This window comes from Aristolochia californica, unplaced genomic scaffold (genome assembly GCF_029961685.1).
Source record: "Aristolochia californica isolate CCGP_79_NKW_82.1479 unplaced genomic scaffold, dmAriCali1.0.hap1 SCAF_7, whole genome shotgun sequence".
Classification (NCBI taxonomy): domain Eukaryota; kingdom Viridiplantae; phylum Streptophyta; class Magnoliopsida; order Piperales; family Aristolochiaceae; genus Aristolochia; species Aristolochia californica.
The window spans coordinates 10,607,072-10,622,765 of NW_027182268.1; the positions used below are offsets into that span (position 1 = coordinate 10,607,072).

General features: G+C 37.9%; 1 non-coding gene across 1 annotated transcript; it reads right to left on the reverse strand.

The window, feature by feature from the left end:
• Positions 1 to 3,930: 3,930 nt before the first annotated feature.
• LOC137937910 (small nucleolar RNA R71) lies at positions 3,931 to 4,037 on the reverse strand. The gene has a single exon (XR_011109697.1). It is a non-coding gene; the product is annotated as a small nucleolar RNA R71 (small nucleolar RNA).
• Positions 4,038 to 15,694: the final 11,657 nt, after the last annotated feature.

Sequence of the window (15,694 nt, forward strand, 5' to 3'; positions counted from 1 at the left end):
CTAGAATCTGATATTCAGACATGGCATCTATGTTCCATTCATAGATGGCTTTTCCATCATAAGCTTTTTGATCTATATACACATTCTCTTCATATAATAGGTCCTAAGGTGTAGGCCTATGATAATAGAGTTTGTGATTTAGATCCCAACGCCGAGTAGATTTCTTTGATAATCCAATTTTTGAATACTCGGTTAGTCTTGAATCATTTCCTGAAGAATTTCTTCAGTCTGATTGACATTGGTGAGACCTAAATCTTTGAGATTTAATGCTTGACCAACATCAGAATTAGATTATGCTGAAGGATTTAAATCTTCAGTATTTTGTGATAAAGAATCTTCTTGAGATTCATCATCGTGAGATTCTTGAGCTTCTAGGATATGGAGGCTTTTACGAACCTCAGCAGCTCTTGCCTCTTGGGCATTTTGGGCTTGTTTAATTTGATCTTCCGATAGATTTAATTTTCCCAATCTGAATAATAATTCCTCAACTACTTCGGAATGATTATCCAATTTAAAGTTTCTACCTGGAACTGGTGGTTTGAGGAGCGATTTATTGTTCATCAACAATGGTAATTTGCGAGAAGCTAAGTCATAGGGATTTTAACAATATTTCTCGGTTGGATCTTTTTCCAAAAAATCTTCAATACGCGTTAGTTGTTGGCTAATTGTTTGAAGATTTAAATTGGTAAAGTTGTTTTGTTTCCTGATCTGAGCCATAGGATTGGGATGGACTTTAGGATTGACAAAAGCAACTGCTTCAACATAATCAGGGGATTTCCCTAATGCGCTTGGAAATTCAAGCTTTATCGGATCGGTAGGAGGATTGACTGATCTGATGGTAATGCCAGACCAAAGGTTTCATTCTTTCATTAGGGTAGAAAGAGTAGGCACAGTGGAAGAACCTAAGGGTCGTTTCTCTGCTTGCTTAAGTCTAAAATGCATAAACCAATCAACAAAAGACATAATTACCCTATTTGTTTCCAAATAAAGATAAAAGTCAGTTGGAAATGCCATGCGTTCTGCCTCCCCATAGGTGTCAAAAAACCAGTTTTTGAAACCTAGATTATTGGGGTGAAAGAATTCAGCTTTAATTGCTGCTCTGTCCACTACAAAAGGTGGTGGGTCCTTGAAAAATCATAATCACAGAGTAAAACCAGTCATTTCACTGGGAGTGGGAGAAGTCCTTTCATGCTCCCTTTCTCGATAGACCCCATGAGGTATATGGGTATCTGATATGTGGATTCCTTTGAATGAGGAATCATCCTTTATGGATTGTTTTTCATTGAAGTCCTGTAGGCAAGAGGATTGGCCTACATCAGAATATCAGGATGATGATGGTGGTAAAGAGACCCGGTAAGGAGTCTTGTCCTTGAAATTAATTACCACATCACCATCTACTGATTGGATGACTTGATCAATATCCTGATTAATCAGGAATCGTGGAGGAACAACCTGGGGAATTGTCCAATTGGCTGGAAAATGAATTTCCTCCCAGTTGATCATCCTTGGAGTGGCAACATTGTCACTCATTAGATCTGTCTCGATCAAAACAATCTTACCCTAATCTGGTAAGTGTAATACCTTAGGGACTAAGGTATTCATAATTTTGAAATGAATCCATGCAATTACTGCAATGGTTTCAGTTCCAGGAATAAAATTGTATCCCTGTGTTAGAATCCTCAACTGGATAGATTCTAACAAATTCCTATCTGTTAAAGATAGGGTGAGGTTTGGATGGACATTAAAATAAACAGGTCCCCAAGTGAGACTTGTTTCAACTATACCCATTAATGAGGGTTTCCAGTCCAAACAGCGACCATCCCGAAGTATGGCCTACAAACATGTGTTCATCCCTAGTAAGGTCAAGGGTTTGAACGCAATCTGTATGCATCCAATATGCATGTATTTTTTCTCAGTATCAGCGAGATACTTATTGAGATCTATTAACTCTAATAATTTAAGAGTAGAATCTTGATTTTCAAGATTAATTATTTGTTCCATGGTTTTAATTCCCATGGAACTTGAAAGGGTGAAAGTGTGACTTGATGGAAAATAGAGAAGGATATATTTACCAAAATGCCCTAAGTGAAATGGAGGTATTTTTTAGGGCAAATCGTATTAAAAGAAAGGAAAAATTGTATTAAAGGGAAGAGAGCGTCGAGAGAAGAGGGGGGAGCATCGACCAAAATAGAGCACCGTGGACCGAAACAGGGGAAGAACCGAGAGGATTTTTCCACCGTCGTTCACCGCGTCACCGTCGTTCACCGCGCCACCATCGTCCACCGCCGTTCAGCAACCGAGAACAGACCCGAGGAGAGCTCGAGAGAGTCTCCGTCGCGGCGAGTTCGACAATGCCAGTTTCTATTTGCCAGGACGAGAGGTGACCCGAGAGGGCTCCTCCGGTGCCAATTCCGCATTCCGACCATCCTCCGGCGTCGATTACCTATTTCCGACCGTTCCCGGAGCTATTCCGACTCCGACCGAGACTCGAGAGAGCCGTTTAGAGTACTTCAACTCCGTTTCGTTCTTCGCCGGTCGTCACCTCCGTTCGTCGGCTTCTATCTTTCGTCGCCAGCGTCGTCTCTACCTCCGGCCACTGACTCTTGCTACCCGAAGCCATCAATTTCGGGAAATTGCAGCACCCGTGAGAACGAGTCTGCTGCCTGAGCGAGAGGAAGGAGAAGGGGAGTAATTCATCATTTTGGAATTTAATTTTTCTATAGTTTGAACTTAGGTTTTGAATGTTTATTAAATGTGATTTGATAATTAATGTTTATTGAATATTTGTTTTCCGGATATTTGATTAAATTAGCTAGTTAGGGTAGGATTATAATTTAGGTTGGATTTTGGTATTTTAATCCGATTTCTGTTTTTCACTCTATGCGCCCGAGAGGGGCTAGACGCAAGGATTGAGAAATCGGATCCGTGGTTACGTGGCGCTCGAGAGAGGCACGAATCACCGTAAAATCCAAAGTTGATGTTTCCTGTTGTGCAAGTTGTTAACCAGATGTTTGCTTGATAATTTAGGATATAATTAGTGTTTAGTTCAGATTAATTCATCATATTTGGTTAGACTAGTTGATTGAAGAATACACAAAATTCAGTCCTCCCTGTGGATATGACCCTCGCTTCTCACTAAATTACATGAACAATTCGTACGCTTGTGAGGTATAAAAGCCGATGTAATTAAATTTTACATCAAGTTTTTGGCGTCATTGCCGTGGAGGCACGTATTAAGTGTATTTCTTTGTTCTCCATGGTCTTAGGTTAGATTTATTTTTATTTTAATTTTTTTTTTTGCTTTCATAATTTTATCTTGGTGATTTTGTATGGAATTATTTTTATTTCTTCTAGTTAGTTCGTATTTTCAGTAGTGAGTTTGTTAGCTTAATTTGATAGTTCGTTTTGTTTTTGTTTTGTGTTTTTATGCACGGGAGCCGCTCCCTAGGTGGACCATTAGCTCCCTTTGTTGAAGAGGTAGAACATATTTGTAGGAAAACACCCGAAGTCAAGTTAGGAGCTACCATGGCCAATCAGGGTGAACCATTACAGTTACCTGCAGCAGGTGACCGTAGAGCCCTAAGGGATTATTCTATCTCATCTCACTTCACATCACCTTCTTGCATTATATTGCCACCCACTACTGCCGCCAGTTATGAGTTGAAAATGGGTGTGATCCAACTCCTCCCTACATTCTATGGCTTAGAGAAGGAGGACCCTTATTACCACATCAAGGAATTCTTAGATATTTGTGTAACTTTCAAATTCCAGAATTTCTCAGATGACTCTATCCGGTTAAGACTTTTTCCATTTTCACTTAAGGATAAGTCCAAGTCTTGGCTTAATTCCTTAGAGGTGGGCAGCATTACTTCATGGGACACATTAGTCATGAAATTTTTGTCCAAGTACTTTCCCATTCAGAGAACTACTGCCCTCAGAAGAGAAATTTCCAACTTTATGCAACAGGAGGGTGAACACTTTTATGAGGCTTGGGAGAAATGGAAGGATTTGATCCGTAGGTGTCTGCATCATGGGTCTGAGAAATGGCATTTAGTGCAATACTTTTATCAAGGACTTACACCCCAGGTTAGATCCATGGTAGATGCAACGAGTGGTGGGAGTTTGATGGGTAAGAGTGCTAGTGAGGCGTGGGACTTCATTGAAACGTTGAGTGATCAATCTCAGCAATGGGGTTCGTCATTTAATGTTGATAGGAGATCCCATGAAGCCAAAAGAGGGAGTCTCTACGAGGTTAGTGAAACACCCATGCTCATGGCCAAGATTGAGGGGTTGACTAGAAAAATTGATGCCCTTATGGTGTCCAAGAGTTCACCTGCTCATAACCCATCTACTGTCTGTGCTATATGCTCTGGTTCATCTCATCCCACACAAATGTGTCCATCTAGTTCATCCTACCCGGAGCTCATTGAGGACTTGAATGCAGTCCAGAATTTTCATAGACCAAACCGGAACGATCCTTTTTTGAAAACATATAATCCGGGTTGGGCTAGACACCCAAATTTCTCATGGTCCAAGGGCCTACATGTTGGGGGTCCTTCAGGGTTTACTCAACCCCAAGCTCCGCGCCCACACTTCACTCAACAACCATTGAATCCACAAAAACCTTCACTTGAGGATACACTTCAATTATTCATGCAGAATACACGGTCCTCCATTGTTAAACTTGAAATGCAAGTGAGTCAGTTGGCCAGTCACATGAGTGAACAAGCACAAAATAGACTTCCGAGTCAAACCATTCCTAACCCCAAAAGCACACATGAGAGTGGGTTGAGTTCCAAACCCCACCATGAGCAAGCCAAAGCCATAACCACCCTTAGGAGTGGTCGTGAGTTGAACAATGGGGTAGGGACCACTAAGTCTAAGGAGTCAAAGGATGACAATGGGGACACATCATTGAGTGAAGAACCTCCCAGTTCTCCACCAACAGCCAAGCAGATCCCTAACCAAGTCCCACCAGCTCCTTATCCGCAGAGGTTATTGGGCCCACCTAGGAAAGGAGATAGCATGCATGAAACGTTGAAACTGTTTAGTAAGGTTCACATTAACATTCCACTTCTTGATGCTATTAGGCAAGTCCCTGCCTATGCCCGATTTTTGAAAGACCTTTGTACACAGAAGAGAAAACAACATGTTAACAAAAAGGTCTTTCTTACTGAGAATGTAAGCTCAATTTTGAAGCACAACACTCCTCCTAAAGTTAAAGATCTTGAATGTCCCACAATTTCATGTGTCATTGGTGAACATACTATCCAGAGAGCTCTTCTTGACTTAGGGGCAAGTGTGAATTTGCTTCTTTTCTTTGTGTACCAGCAATTAGGTTTGGGGGATTTGAAGCCTACTCCCATCACACTTCAACTAGCTGACCATTCTTTCAAGATACCACGAGGAATAGTTGAAGATGTTTTGATAAAAGTGGACAAATTTCTATTCCCGGTTGATTTCATTGTTCTTGATACAGAACCAGTAGTCAATGTGACCAACCAAATTCCTGTCATCCTAGGACGTCCCTTCTTAGCCACATCTAATGCTATCATTCATTGTAAAAGTGGTGAGTTGGAGTTGTCTTTTGGAAATTTTAAGGTCTCATTGAATGTATTTAATGCCGGGCACCACCACTTGAGTCTGATGATCTAAGTCCTGTATTTAAGATAGAGATTGTTATGCTTGATGACGAATCCACTCTTAAATATTTTGAATATTGCATAACATCTTTAGACATGGACTATTTGATGAGGAAACATATTTCCGAGAGGTTGACTCTTTACTCAGTTTTGTACCTCTGTTGGAGGAAGCTTATGAGGTTATCACAACTGATCATCCACAGGATCTTCATCTTGACTTGGACAAACCTCTTGAAACTTCCAAGCTAGATCTTAAGCCACTTCCTCCCACGTTGAAGTATGCGTTCTTGGGGCCCATGAACTCATTGCCAGTCATTATTTCCTCTGATTTGAGTATTGAGCAGGAGGAACAATTGACTGAAGTTTTACAAGCACACAGAGAAGCATTGGGGTGGACTCTTGATGCCTTAAAAGGGATTAGCCCCTCCATATGCATGCATCATATTCATTTGGAGGGGACTAAATCCTTAAATGAGATGCAACGTAGGTTAAATCCCCATATGCTGGAGGTTGTGAGAGAAGAAGTCATCAAGTTGCTTGTGACAGGAATCATTTACCCTATTTCCGATAGCACCTGGGTGAGTCCAATTCAAGTTGTCCCTAAGAAAGGGGGGATAACGATAATGAAAAATGAGAGTGGTGAATTGATTCCCACAAGAACTACCACCAAGTGGAGTGTCTGCATTGACTATAGAAAAATTAATTCTGCCACTAGGAAGGATCACTTCCCACTACCTTTCATTGATCAGGTGCTAGAGCGATTGGCCGGCCATAATTTTTATTGCTTCTTGGATGGATACTCTGGCTACAATCAAATTCCCATTGCTCCAGAAGACCAAGAAAAGACCACATTCACGTGTCCATTTGGCACCTATGCTTACAGACACATGCCTTTTGGTTTATGCAATGCGCCCGCCACTTTCCAACGGTGCATGATGAGTATCTTTTCTGACATGATTGGTGACTTTTTAGAGGTCTTTATGGATGACTTTTCTATGTTTGGCTCTAATTTTGATACATGTCTGCACAATCTTTCACTCGTATTGTCCTGTTGCATTAAGTCCAATTTAGTCTTGAATTGGGAGAAATGCCACTTCATGGTAAAAGAAGGAATTGTTTTAGGACATGTAGTGTCTGAGCGGGGTGTAGAAATGGACAAAGCCAAGGTTGACCTAATTACCAATCTGCCACCACCTACTTCTGTGAAGGGGGTACATTCTTTCCTTGGCCATGCTGGGTTTTATAGGCGTTTCATTAAGGACTTTAGCAAAATTTCTCGTCCTTTGACGAATTTGCTTGCTCAAGATGTTGTTTTTGCCTTTGATGATGCCTGTATTCATGCTTTTGAGACACTAAAGAAATGTTTGTCCACTGCACCCATTGTCCAACCCCCTACTTGGCTTTGCCTTTTGAGTTGATGTGTTATGCCTCTGATTATGCATTGGGGGCTGTTTTGGGGTAAAAGACAGATAAAATTCCCTGTGTCATTCAGTATGCTAGCCGCACTCTTCATGATGCTCAATTGAATTACACTACCACTGAGAAGGAGTTGCTAGCTGTTGTGTTTGCCTTGAACAAATTCAGATCATATCTGTTAGGGTCAAAGGTTATAGTGTTCACTAATCATTCTGCTTTGAAGTACTTATTATCAATCAAGGACACTAAACCTCGCTTGATTAGATGAATCTTACAATTGCAAGAATTTGACCTTGAGATTCGAGATAAGAAGGGTTGTGAGATTATTGTTGCTGATCATCTATCTAGGATCTGTGTAGCACCTCAGGAAGGATTCCTTTCTTTAAATGATTCCTTCCCTGATGAACAACTTCTCCAAGTATCCCAGTTGCCTTGGTTTGCTGACGTAGTCAACTATCTTGTAACTCATAAGATTCCTGATTATTAGAGTAAACAAGATCGGTTGAAATTCTTTTCCCAAGTCAAACATTTTTTTTGGGATGACCCTTATTTGTTCAAGGTGTGTCCTGGCCAAGTCATTAGGCATTGTGTACATGAGCAAAACTTTGCTAGCATTCTTGAATTTTGTCATTCCCACGCATGTGGGGGACATTTTGGTGCTAGAAAGACAGCGGCTAAAGTCTTGCAATGTGGTTTCTATTGGCCTTCATTATTTAGAGATGCCCATGAGTTTTGTCATGTGTGTGATAGATGCCAACGGACTGGTTGTTTGTCTAGGAAGAACATGATGCCTCTTAACTCCATTCTTATTGTTGAATTGTTTGATGTGCGGGGTATTGACTTCATGGGTCCTTTTCCTGTCTCGTTCGGCTATCAATACATCCTTGTTGCTGTTGAATATGTCTCTAGATGGATTGAAGCTATTGCATGTAAGACAAATGATTACAAAGTGGTGGTAAAGTTTTTAAAAGAAAACATCTTTAATCAGTTTGGTACCCCGAGAGCGATCATCAGTGATGGGGGATCTCATTTTTGTAACAGAGCATTTGAGACGTTATTGAAGAAATATTCCATCACTCATCGGGTGTCCACTCCGTACCACCCGCAAACTTGTGGTCAAGTGGAAATCTCTAATAGGGAGATCAAACGAATTTTTGAGAAGTCGGTTCGCTTTGATAGGAAAGATTGGTCCACTCGATTGGACGATGCTTTATGGGCCTATTGAACCGCTTATAAGACTCCTATTGGGATGTCTCCATTTCGCCTAGTGTTCGGCAAAACATGTCATCTACCTGTTGAGCTTGAGCATAGAACTTATTGGGCCATTAAGGCTTTCAATTTTGATTTGATTCAAGCGGGTGAGGAGAGAAATTTGCAATTGAATGAGTTGGAGGAGATACGTCATGATGCTTATGAGAATGCCAAACTGTATAAGGAGTGAACAAAGCTTTTACATGATAAATCTATTTTTCGCAAGTCTTTTACTGTTGGGCAGAATGTTTTACTTTATAACTCACGATTGCATTTGTTTCTAGGGAAGCTAAGATCCAGGTGGTCCGGTCCATTTGAAGTTACACAGGTGTTTCCCCATGGCGCTATTGAGATCCGCAATCACGGAGACGGGTCGGTCTTCAAAGTTAATGGTCAGAGGCTCAAACCGTATCTTGAGAATGTCCCCACAACGGAGGAGGTGATGGTGATTTTCTTGGAGGAACCTGTCATTTCATCTTGAATGCGTCAGAGTCTTGCTTATGACTATAAACTTAGCACATTGTGGGCAATCCCCACGTTTCTATCCCTTTGTACATTACATTTTTATTTTTGGTTTATTCATTCTTATTTGGGATAACCTTTGGAGTACTCTGGTCTTGATTGATTGGAGGTCCCCCAACGATGTCGGCCCCATCATGGACTCAGGGTACTCTCTTGCCGGCTGAGAGCATAAATGGTTTCGGTAGTCGATGACCAGACTTTTGGTCCCTAGTTTGAGAGGTCTGTACTCAAATAACCGTTCTGGGATTGACCAGTTCGATCTTGAAGTATTGAATGAAAACCTTATGGTGAGTAACTTAAGGACTTGTGTTCAGCGCGTGATTCCTGCTGCCTTCAGTGGCCAGTCACACGGAGATTTCTTCAAAGTGTGATGTGGGATAGCGGTTTCATCTACGGATGATTACCTACGGGTACGGCTGATATGAGTAAACCTTCTTCGAGGGAGACTATGTATCATTCCTGAGGGTCTTTATTGACTTTTCGATATTATTGTTAATGACCAAACACATATGATCCCACCTATGGATTTAGGAGCCCTAAGGGAGCTTAACCCTTACTCTGCTGGAGTATAACTAGCTAAGCTGTTATTCCTTTTTGTAGTCGTTCTAGTGTTTTAACTTTTCCCCATTGAGGACAATGTCAGGTTTAGGTTGGGGGGGAGGAAACGACTCTTTTATGTCTTAGCAATAATTTTCTTTTGATTTTTGTTCATGGTTTTCAAATTACTCCTCTTAGTATGTGGTTAACGTTAGTAGAGTTAAAATAAGTTGCTCAAATGTGTTTCAAATTTTTTTCGTAAAACTGTGTAGAATATGCCTATTAGAAATCTGATATCATTTGTTGTGATCCATGAGAATTCAGTGGGATAACTTACTATTGCATTAGACTTGGAACTTAGTTGCAAAAAAGAACATGTAAATCTAGTGTTGATCTATGTTAGTCTGAATAGTCTTGTATTCCTGTTTGAACTCATTCCTTTTTATACCTCAGTGAAATTCCTTGTTGTAATGTATGAATGCAAATGGAAATGCTCTTGCTTGCAAAAGATAGATAACTTCAGAAACAGCCTGGGCAAACCCAGGGACATGTACCAGAATAGTCGATTACTTAAAAATAAGTGCATGTGCAATGAAGACGAATACAAAATGGTGGTAATACCAAAAGTATTCAGTGAAACAAAAATTACGCTGGTAATAGCAAAAGTGCGCTGGTAATAGCGTAAAATGGTTTTAAATCTGGAAGCAATGAGTTTCCTTAACTTTGATGATGAATTGTAATTTGAAAGAAGTTGCAGGTCAAGATTGAAATTGGTATATTTCTTTGGTGAGATTGTCAGACAACAGGCTTACTCTACTATTTTCTCTTAATTGTGATGTGACCAGGATTTTATTGTTATTTGTTGCCTCTTTGTTCTGTTGAATTAATTGCTTATGGGTCATATTGGTTCAGGTGGAGTAACAATGTGTGTATTTGGATTGATAATATGCTATATTTTACACAGGTTTTCAAATTACGCAGGATCTCATATGATTTTCAGATATTTTACGATACTAAGTGTTAGTCATATGCTAATGAGGAGTAAATTTTCTTCAGTTTTCTTTTTATATTATTGATTTAGATGAACTTTGTGGGTAAATTCCATGCAAACTCTCACAAGACATAACTCGTCCACTACTGCAAAGTAGGGGTTTAACGGCTTGTTGCATGCGCTAAATGCAATCGTGCTTCCTACGAAAGTGGCATTTTGTTTCCTAGGCTTAATTTTGGTTCGATTGTTGTTTTGCTAGGGACTAGCAAAGATTTAGGTTTGGGGGTGTGATAGATGCCATATTCTAACATGAGAACTAGGTTAATTATAATAGAATAACCTTTATAATTGTGTTATAGGTGGTTATTTATCGGTTTTCAAATGAAACGTGCATTTATTGAATTTGGCATTAATCACTGTCTATATTGCATATTTTTCTCTCCTGAGTTATATTTCATTGTTTTTAAGGTTTATTTCTTCTTGAAATGCTTTTTATGGATTCAATTATGGAATTTCAGGAGAATTTACCAAAATTCTTTTATTAAAGAAAGGGTGAAAGTGTGACTTGATGGAAAATGGCCAACCACAGATACTGTAGGACTTTCACCCTTTCGAGTACCATGGGAATTAAAACCATGGAACAAACAATTAATCTTGAAAATCAAGATTTTATTCTTAAATTATTAGAGTTAACAGATCTCAATAAGTATCTCGCTGATACTGAGAAAAAATACATGCATATTGGATGCATACAGATTGCGTTCAAACCCTTGACCTTACTAGGGATGAACACATGTTTGCAGGCCATACTTCGGGATGGTCGTTGTTTGGATTGGAAACCCTCATTAATGGGTATAGTTGAAACAAGTCTCAGTCGGGGACCTGTTTATTTTAATGTCCATCCAAACCTCACCCTATCTTTAATAGATAGGAATTTGTTAGAATCTATCCAGTTGAGGATTCTAACACAGGGATACAATTTTATTCCTGGAACTGAAACCATTGCAGTAATTGCAAGGATTCATTTCAAAATTATGAATACCTTATTCCCTAAGGTATTACACTTACCAGATCAGGTAAGACTGTATTAATCAAAACCGATCTTAGGAGTGCAAATGTTGCCACTCCAAGAATGATCAACTGGGAGGAAATTCATTTCCCAGCCAATTGGACAATTCCCCAGGCTGTTCCTCCACGACTCCTGATTAATCAGGATATTGATCAAGTCATCCAATCAACAGATGGTGATGTGGTAATTAATTTCAATGACAAGACTCCTTATTGGGTCTCTTTACCACCATCATCATCCCGATATTCTGATGTAGGCCAATCCTCTCGCCTACAAGACTTGGATGAAAAACAATCCATAAAGGATGATTCCTCATTCAAAAAAATCTTCTACTAAGAGTATCAGCAAGGCTATTATTTTTACCCTTAATATGTTCAAATTCAATCTTATACCCATTTCCTGTAATAATATCTACTAGATTTAACCATCTTCTTCTACTTATTTTATTTTCTTTACTTCTTTGGAAATATTTTACTATAGCTTCGTAATCTGTTCTTAAAGTGAATTCTTGTTTGTTAATAATAAATAATCTAAATGATTCTAAAGAATAAATTACTGCTAGGATTTCTGAGTCTATGCTACTCATATTTCCTTTTTCTTTAAATTTTCGCTAGCATAACTACAAATTTTTTTCTTGCTCTTTCTCACTACACTTATGGGGTTTGGCTATAAGAACACCACCCCTTCCTAAATTACTTCCATCAGTTTCTATTATGAGGTAATCAGAATCTAAAGGCATTTGTAATTTAGACGATGTTTGGATTTTTTCTTTAACCTTTTTGACCAAATTTTTGTCTTATTGATTAAAAATTTTTTGGCCTGTTGGTGAAGTTTTTCCATACAAAGGGCCAATGATTTTTCCTATGTCTTTAATAAAAGGTCTAGCATAATTGACTAATCCTAGAAATCGTTGGAGTTGTTTTGTATCTGATAGATCATTTGGCATTTCTAAGATTTTCTTGGAATTATGTTCTTGTAATTCTATCTGTCCTTGTCCTATATTTACTCCTAAGAATTTTATATATTCTTTAAATAATTCAATTTTTGTTTTGCTAATAATAATTCCTTCTTGCATAAAAGTGGCTACTACTAATTTTAAATGACCAATATGTTCTTCAATAGTTTTACTGAAAACTAGGATGTCATCTATGTAAACTAGAACAAAGGTGTCATATTTTATAAATATATTATCCATCTTTCTTTGGAAAATTGCAGGTGCATTCTTTAAACCAAAAGGCATTACTAACCATTCAAAATGTCCTTCTGGACATGCGAATGTTGTCCATTCTATACTATAGGGGTACATTTTTACCTGCCAAAATCCTGACTTGCAGTCAAACTTACTAAATATCTTTTTATCTTGAATCCTATTAATTAGTTGAGACTTGTCTGGTATGTTATACTATCTGTAACAGTGTTATCATTTAATCTTTTATAATTAATAACCATTCTAGATGTTCCTCTTTTCTTTTCACTATGTTTTCTTACTATAAAGGCTGCGGATCTATGGGGACTAATGGATTTTCTAATAATTCCTAAGTTTAATAATTCTGTGATGTGAAGTTTAAAGTCTTCCTTATCTAAGTCAGTAGCTTCTATATTGGCTGTTTTAACTATATAGTTTGGATTTAATAACTCTAGCATACACTATATACGATTATTGTCCCAATGTTTTAGGGGTTTTCTCCAAAATATTCTAAATGGTTTAATTTTTCTATGATTTGTTGTAAGTGGTGTTTATCTTTATGATGAACATTAATTATTTCTAAATAAAGTTTTTGTGTGTCTAAAAAAGTATAATCTAAGTCTATCATTCTTTCTATCCAATCATCTATGCCTTCATCTTCACCCATTACCTCTTCTGGGTAATCTTGGGGACTTGGTAATGGTTGGATGTAAGTCTCGGGTTGAATTGAAACTGGGACTAAGCCTGTATGAACTACTGTTTCAGGGAAAATCTGAGATGGTTGGATATGGACTTTGGTTAAAGCTTCATCTATTTCTTCATAACATAATAATTTATTATCTAATTTTACTATATTGGTATCTATTTGTTGTTCTAGTGCAAGAATAGTAGGGTTATTCGGTTGTTTACAACTACCTGGAATTTGACATTGACAACTAGGTGTGGAGGTGACTGCGGAATCTTCTGGGGGACCACCATGCTCTGCTGAAGATGGGAGAGTAGGAGAGTAAGTCGTTTGGACAGGAATGGTACTGGTGTTCTTATGAAATTGAAGAAAATCTCGGGAAATGGTAAGGGAGCCATTATTGTGAAGGATAAAATTAAGGTCTAAGATAAAATCGACTTTAAGTTTAAGGTCTCTAACCCATGTTAATGGTAAAGAATACGATCCAGAAAAGGTGGAGCAATTGGTATAAAATTGGATCTTACCTTCATCAAAGTAAATAGTGTATGGGTTATAGTTACCATCTACTTGTTGACTAAAGATTTGTTTAGTAGTTTTCTTAAGAAATTGGGGAGGAACTAGTCGCCTATGGATAATACATTTAGTACAACCAGAGTCGACTAACGCATCTAAAGTTAAGGAGTGTTTATTTGGGAAAATAATCTTGGCTCTAACTAAGATACTAGAAAAGCTTTTGTCTTGGTTACAAACATAAGAAGTTTCTGGTTCATCTAATCCTACAGTAATTCCATCATAAGAATCTTTTTTTAGTGTATCTAGTCTGTGTTTTAGAATGCTTATTTCTGCTTCACAGTTTTCTATTTTCTTGGTCATGATTTCTAGCTTAGTGTTATGTAATCTTGTGTGGATAGTGTTATCTGCAGGTTCTATACCTAGTAATTTAAGACAAGGGATGCAGGCTTCTAAGAAACACTGGTTACATTTAGTTCTTTGTTTCTTACTAGGATACCAGACACACTTAAAACAAGGATTGCTATCTAGCCCAGTATACCAAGACCATGTATGTGTACACTCGGAGGTTGTGTCCATTAGGTCAAGGTTTTCTTCTATGTCTATGACTAAGTCTTCATTCAAGTCTGAAGAATCTAAACGAGCATTGGGATACTAACTATACTATAAATAGATTCTGTATCTGACATATATTCATCTACTTCTATAAGGTCTTGTTGGACATTTTCTACGACAGTGGATCTTCTGGAATTAATGTTTTGTCTTTTGGGACATGTATTAGCTAAATGTTCAGTTTGCCCACAAATATAACAAGAGAGTTTATTCTAATAAGTTCTTTTTGGGTTAAATCTTCTGACATGTCTGTCTTTGTTTAAATAAGGTTTTCTACTTTTCGACCTACGGATAAAGTATCCTTTTTTCAAATATTTCTTATGTTTCCTAGGTTTATGTCCTAAGTCTTTTAAACCATAAACTTGGGTAGTATATATCGGTTTACAAAACCCAAAGTCATCTCCTTTGAGTTGTCTTTGTATTTGGATGTCGGTACATTTTTCTTGAAGAAAGGTCATAATACATTTAGTTCTTTGCCCTATAGAGTAAACTGCTGTTGGGTTTGCTGTTTCTAAATTTTGCCATTTATCATAAATTTCCTTTCCTAAGGCTCCTAGTAATTTTCTGAATAGCTTTGTACCTAAATCTTTATTGAATGCATTCCCTGAGATACATGCATAATAAAAGTAATCTTGGAGAAATTTCTTAACATATTTTTACTTATGGAGACTAAGTTGTTCTAAGTAAACTATTGCATCTTTTTGTAATGTAATAAATCCTAGGTTAGGATCATCTCCTGTTACAAGCTGATAAACTTTATTAACAAAATTATATGGATTAGATCCAATACTCATTAAATGACCAAATTCTTTTGGATTTCCTCTTTTATAACTTTCCCATAAGGCTTTTACACTTTCTCCTAAAAATGTCTCTAGGTATCTGTGCATTTCTTTTACATCTTGGGATTGGAAATTTTGGAAATAGTCTGAGACTACCTGGTTTTTCCAAAGATCTAATACTGTTGTCCATTCTTGAGGATCATGGGCTGAAAGATTAAGAATTTTTCCTTTGCCCGTTTCTTGAAACTTTATGGGTCTTTCTATCTCTTTTCATTTTCCCTTAGGACTTATCTTATGATCAAAGTTTACCGGATCACTATAAGGAATCCTTGGCATGTTTCCTGAATAATATACTTCTCTAGGAGGAGTTCTTGGGTAAGTAGTATAGCTATTACGAGGAATAGAATTAGAGCTTTCTTCATCCATATATTCTTTGACACTTAAGGTTTCTTCGGTTTCTATTGTTTCATCTTCTTTATGTTCTAACGAAATTT